This window comes from Oryzias melastigma, linkage group LG16, assembly GCF_002922805.2.
Source record: "Oryzias melastigma strain HK-1 linkage group LG16, ASM292280v2, whole genome shotgun sequence".
Lineage (NCBI taxonomy): Eukaryota > Metazoa > Chordata > Actinopteri > Beloniformes > Adrianichthyidae > Oryzias > Oryzias melastigma.
The window spans coordinates 1,397,275-1,404,045 of NC_050527.1; positions in this window are offsets into that span (position 1 = coordinate 1,397,275).

Sequence of the window (6,771 nt, forward strand, 5' to 3'; positions counted from 1 at the left end):
AAGTACTTCTAGCTCTAGAATAGATGGTTGTCATTAATTCAAATTGAAAACAGTGATTGTAATAGTTTAGTAATAATGGCAAATGTCTAATAGACTGATTACATTCACTAGATGCATCAGTTTGAGTCTTTGATGGCAGCACGCATCAATCTCTTTTGAACATTTATTAATATGAATTCATCGTTCTTAATTTTAACCACATTGTCTCCTACTTAGCTCAGGAGGTGGTCTCTCTTTCAGGCTTGAGTGCATACACTGAATTCATTATTCCTGCTGTAAGAAGTGTCTGTCAGTTTATTTGTCCGTGGCCTTGTTCATTCGGTGACACCGTCTCTACACCCCTGGCAAAAAGCGAGGTTTCCATCCTCATTAACCTTCCTGCCTCCGTCTCCAGTTCACCTCAAGCCAGCCCAACTTTAAGCGGCTCTTATTACTGCTGAACCAAGCTGGGGGAGGCAGAAATCAAGGGCGGGAAGCTCAGCAGTGAGAGAACGAGAGGAATAGTTCAGAGGAATGTCACGATGGGGGAAATACAGGGAAGTAAAAACGAAGTTAAAGACAACAAATCAAAGACGGCAAGGAAAAAAGTGATGATTCATTTTAGTGTTGTTGAATAAAAAAAAAAAAAAGAAAAAAGGATAAAACAGACAGAGAGCCATGATGACAGCAGCAGAGAATCCATTCCGGGAGGTTGCTAAGATGATGCGAGTCGGTCATTAGCAGAAATGCACAAAATAAAACTGCAGCGCTTGGAACTGTTATCCGTGATGGATTTCCACCTTCATAAACCAGTTATTCATCAATGCCACATTTGTGTTGGCTTCCGACTGCCAATTCTCCAAACCGCTCAAAGCAGAGAGTTTCATGGTATCTTCAATCTTTTGTAAATATTCTGACTGTTTCGGTGGCCCTCTCTCTGCTGGCGTCTTTATAGCTGAGCCAGTTTGATAATCCCAACAAACATGCTGATTGATGAGTTGCTGCGTGCAGAGAAACAGTTATGGGCACAAATGGCTTCTAAGGGAAGATGGTAATGATGATGACTGCTTTGCCTTTTTAAAGTTCTATATGTGTTTTGTTTACCTTGATCTGAGGGATCTTAGATAAATTACAGCAAGATGGATGCCTGAAAGGGCTTTCATTTAAGTATATTAATAGACAATGCTTTAGTCACGTAGTCACAGGGTTTAAATTGTACAGATTCTGCATGTTTTTGGGTTATCCATGGAGGGTCATAGACCAGGACAGCTGCATTAAAAGGAGGCACAGGTGAGTCTTGCAGTTTCCTTGTTGTGCAGCCACCTTAAGGGACATAAAAATACAATTGTGATGTATGTGGTAAGTGAACTGTGATGCATTTCTAAGGATAAGTTAAACTCACTTATGATGTACAGGTGATGCTGTTGTACAATGGCTCCTAGGTGCATATACTGGCATCTAACTGAGAGCACAAATGCTTCACACTAGTATGCAAGTCGCTGTTAGTCCCTGCTAACTTCTGCAAGTTCGTTGATGAGGAAGAACGTGATCAAAAAGTTTGATTAGAATTCAGTCAGTTTAATAAAAGTTGGATCAAACTTGTTCAGAGATCTCTGGGTCTCGGGGCATGCAAGGACAAAAAACTCATAAAGTTCACTTAAATACCTTGCATCCGGGCCTTATCTGGCTATAAGCCAATGTTTGTCAGGACAAAAGAACCCCCCCAAAAAAGCGTAAAAACACCTTATTGGTCAGTGTCCTTACCGCTGTAACTACAGGCGATATTTCATGGCTTTGTTTTACAGTAGAAAACTGCTGGTAAAGTCCTTTGAGCCTGACCTAACTGGTTTCAACTGGTCTTCAGCTCCATGTGGATTGATGCAACAATGGATTCCTCCATATGGTTTAGTGGGACACCTCATTGTGTTAATATCAAAATGTTAAAGTAACCTTTATGAAACGTGATCTAAAAATATAGAAAGCCTTCAGTTTATATATCAACTCATCAACTTACCCTAACTCCAACCAAAAAGTTTGGAATTGTAAAAAAACTTTTATTAAAGCGTAAAACAGGTAATCTCATAACTGTAAGGGTCGTTTTTTGTTTTTTTTTTAGTATTTTTCAAGCAATATTGAGGTGTGTGCAATAGTGGTTAAGGACTTCCAGTTCTGGGCATTGATGTCTGCACCCTATTGTTCTTTTTCTCCCTCAGACCACATCCATCCTTAAGGGCAGTTGTGACTAATGCATTCAGGATGTCTTGCGGCGTGGGATCCAACATTTGTTCAAACACAAACGGAAACCGAGTGCCTCCTCAGGTCGGTAGCAAATGCATGAGTCATGACCTGCGACCTGCGAAATGGGTCTGCCTATGTCAGCAATTGTGAGGATGTTTTTGTGTAGTGCATCTTGAAGAACAAAGCATCATAAGAAGGAATGGAAAAATTCCAGTTTGAAAAACAATGAACATAGAAAAAGAATGACAGATACTGTTAGGCAGCAGACATGATTAAATTCCATCATCTATTACAGCTCGCTCCGTGGCTTTGATCTAGCGTCAAGGCCAAGCTCTTCGGTGCGCTCAGGCTTCATTCGCTTCTTAAAAGGTAACTCTCCTCTTGTCTTGTTTCATCATTTACCATCCATCATTCTCTGCCTACGGGGAACCACATCCAAATGCATATGCACACTTACTTCACACACACTTTCCAACACACTCATTCAACACTTACAACAATAAACAGCCTTGGCTAGAATCTTTGATAGTTTGACCCTCAAAAGAAAGAAAAAATGAATGTTCTCCCCGTGTTTCAACTTTTTTTTTTAGTTTCCAATGACTTCCTCTGTCACATGGAAAAGTCACTTTTTCATCTCCCGTTTGGATTCATACACACTTCCTCAGTTTCAAGGTACTTACCAGAGTGGTGCACTGCGGCAGCAGCAATCAGCAGTGAAGACAATTGTTTGCTTAACTCTTCTCCCACTGAGCCATGGTTGCCAGGCTTTCTCTGAGTGCTGAAATTCAGCCAAATTAATAGATTCCAGTTAAGATCATTTTGCTTCTTCTATTTTACCCTTTTCCACCAATTTTCAGCATTTACCGGGAATGAAAAATCAGTTAGCCCACGCATGGAAGCCACCAGAGAGAAATGTTTATTTTCTTGGAACTATATTTTCATAAAAGGTCATTATCTCGGCATTTTTGAAGAAATGGAACGTGTGACTTGGCCTGCTGAGCTTTAATCCAAGTGGAGACTGTTGTTCAACGAGCAAAAACCTTTGATTAATGTTTTGCCTTGAGCTGCCTAATAAATAAAGCTGCCCCCTCTACTTACAGCCTTTTCTAATATATAGTCCACAGTTTTCCAAGGTAGAGGTAATTTGAACACAGGTATCAGACAATTGTAGTTGGAATGGTGTCAGCCATCGTAGTCTAATAAAAACCCTGCCATACACGTTGATGTTGGTCTGATTTTGATGCGTTGGTCTGTGTGGGACCATGAAGGTTTTCTGGCTGTAAATTACAAGAATTATACATTTTTCCCACCCTAGAAATGTAAAATGGCAATGTCTGACCCCGTTTGAAATTACAAGAAGGGCAGATTTAATGTCAATCAACTTCTGTCATTCTCTGCTGACCCGCCAGTCCAATATTTTTTCTTTCTAATTTTCTTCAAGTCGATAAAACATCCTAACCTTCAAGTCTGGGCCTCCTTTTTTTTCCACTCACACATCCAACAATTCAATCTCCATCAGTATTCCTCTACATGAGTATCCCCTCCATCTGTCATCCTCCATTTTTCTGGCAGCAGGATCCTCACATCACAATTTTCTCCAAGCTTCTGTCTTTTTTTTTTCTTTTGATTGTTCCACATCCTCCTGTTTAGCCTCTTTCCTTCTCTTTTTTTCTGCTTCCTTGCACCCCATAGGATAACATAATTCAGAAGCCCTCTGAGACCAAAGAACCTCACCAACTCTCCCTCCATTTTTCTCATCTTCAGACCTTCTCAGTGGGGTTCTCAGAAGGACAGTGATTACAACCGACCCACTGCCGCCTTGCTATGCCAATTAATGTTGGGGCTTAAAGATAGAACTCGGAATAAAAGAAAAAAAAATGCCAGTGCCCGCATCTCCATACATTACCATACTAAACAGGCTGCTGGAGAGGCTAAGCCCAACTGGTGGCTCTACAACAGACACTTCAGGGACATGTTCCCTCAGCCAGGCGTACTCCAAGTCAGTCATGTTTGCATAAACTGCCCCTGTCTCTAAACAGAATTGAGGACGTCTCCTTCTGTTCCAGGCCTGAAAGTCAAGATGCAAACATCTTACATTGTAGTATGTGGCTTTTTAAGGGGCTCAATTTGTTTTCTTTTCAATGAAGTCTGTTTCTCTGAAGGATGAATGTCCAGATTCAGACATACAGTCAAGAGTATATCTGTTGCACTCCTTCAAACGAAAATAATCCTCTTTATGCTGCCATTTGTAGAAAATTAGAATTAATTTTTTTTTTTTTTTGCTTTTCCGTTTTTTCATCGATTAACAAGACACACAGAGAATATATTTTGACTTCTCTAAAGAGACCGTAACTCTTGTGCTATCCTAGCCATGTTTACATTAAAAGTGGAGTCATCTGGACACACAAGACAGTGCACTCAACTTTTTCTATCTTCCTTGGTGTCCGTGGCAGAAATAAAATCCCGTCCACCTTTGTCATGGGAGGGATCACACATCAATATAAGGGTGGGGTCATCTGGACCCCATAAGACAACACAAGAACCAACTGCCTTTAGGAGAGAAAGTTTGAGGGAAATGTTGTAGAATTACAGTTGACAAAAACATGAACCTCATCAAGTAAAACTTTGGAAACCCAAAAATGAAACCAGAGGGAAGAAAGAGATTAAAAACGTTTGTTTTGAAAACTCAATTTTCTTCAACTCACTACCCCAAATACAAACTACTTCTGTGATCATACACACCTGACGGTGTAGAAAATCTGTGCATAAATGCAGTCATTACTAGAGGTGTAACAATTAATCATCTTAATTGATTAAATCGATTTAAATTCCATCCCAACTGATCTGTCAGAGGCACGTTGTTAATCAAAATAACCTATATCACCATAAAATCATTTCAGAATTAAATCATTTGATTATATTGGTACAGGGAAAAAAGTAGTCTAAACTAGATAAAACTAAAATATTAATGGATTTGAGATTTTTTTTTCCACATATTCAATTTACACTTGATTATCTTGCAAGAAATACAAGGAATCTGGAGAACTTCACCTTCACTGTTCACTTCCAGGTATCTTTGAGTCACACTGGTTACAGTTTTGGCGAAATATGTTCTGGATTGATTTTAGGTTAGTGGATCTGATCAAATCTCAGCGACTATAAATCGAATTACTAATAATTTGTTACACCCATAATTATCAGTAGATTTATGTTTCTGTGTGATTGTAAAGTACATTTTAAAGCGACAAATCTCTACTTAGTGACAGAGCTAACACAGTGGTGCGTGACATTAAAGATTATGTTAATTAACAGAGGAAGTGGATATTTGTTGCATCTTTACAATAACGTTTGATCACCGCTCTCAACACTTCCTGTCACTGACTCCTCTGATGAGACACTTTTCACCTTTAGAGATGCTAAACAAACTACTCGACATCCACAGTATCTCGAGAGAGGATTACAAGGCCGACGCTCCTGTCAGCTGAATGTGATGAGGAAGGACAAAAACAACTCGTCTCATTTGCTGAAGGAGAGGCAAAAAGTCCTGTGAGGAGAACTGTTGTAACGTTGGAAAAAAAGAAAGTTCAAAGCAACCAACTCAAAAGCTGCTTCTGCTTTATGATACAAAATTGTGAAAAATTTGATGCTACAAACATTTTTAGTGTGTTTGTGAATATATTGTAATATCAAATGTTTCCTCACAATTTCAAACACATTTAAGGTCAAACTCAACACAGGATGACAAAGAAAATGAAAAACAAACAAGATTTTCATCTTTGACTCTTCAGGCTTCGCTGAGCATGTTAAACACTGAAATGGATAACAGCACAATTCAAGGAAAGCAGAAGAACAGAAAGTTTGTTTTTGAGATTGTTATGAAAAAGTTATCTTTTGTCCAGTCTGGTTATTATTTTATTAACCTTAATTTAGCCAGAAAGAAATCTCTTTTACAAGTGAGTCCTAGGCAAGAGGCAAAAAATAAAGCTAAAAAAATAAAAACATTTCATTAAAAAACAAAACAAAAAAACGTTAAGTAATCTTTTCTCTTAAATGGGATTTAAAATAATTTAACAGAAGGAGTTCTGTAAGTTTCCAGTCCTTCTGTAGCACGTTTTGGTTTAAAAATGAAGCACTTGACACAAAAACTGATCCAAAATTGAGTCTTATTTGTTTAACATTTTTTTTGGAAAACTCATGCATTTTTTTAAAAACAGAAAATAAGACACATATTTTAAAAAGTAAATCATTGCCTTATTTTTAAGTTGTATTGATATTTTAACCCAATTTACTGTATTTGATCTTAGATTCATTTTTAACTAATTACTTTAATATTTATCATAAATCTGAAATATGGTCAAAAACTCAAGTCAAGTTTAAGGAGTGGTTAACTCTTCCTCTTATTTTCCCAACCATTCCTACTTTTGCAGCTTGTGATCATTTTCTGTACATCTTTTTAAGGTTCTGGAGGTTTTACATTTTCAAAAAATAAAATTGAACAGCCAATCTCTTCTTGAACAAGTCAAGGATTTGTTTTAGGTTTTTCAAATGCCTAAC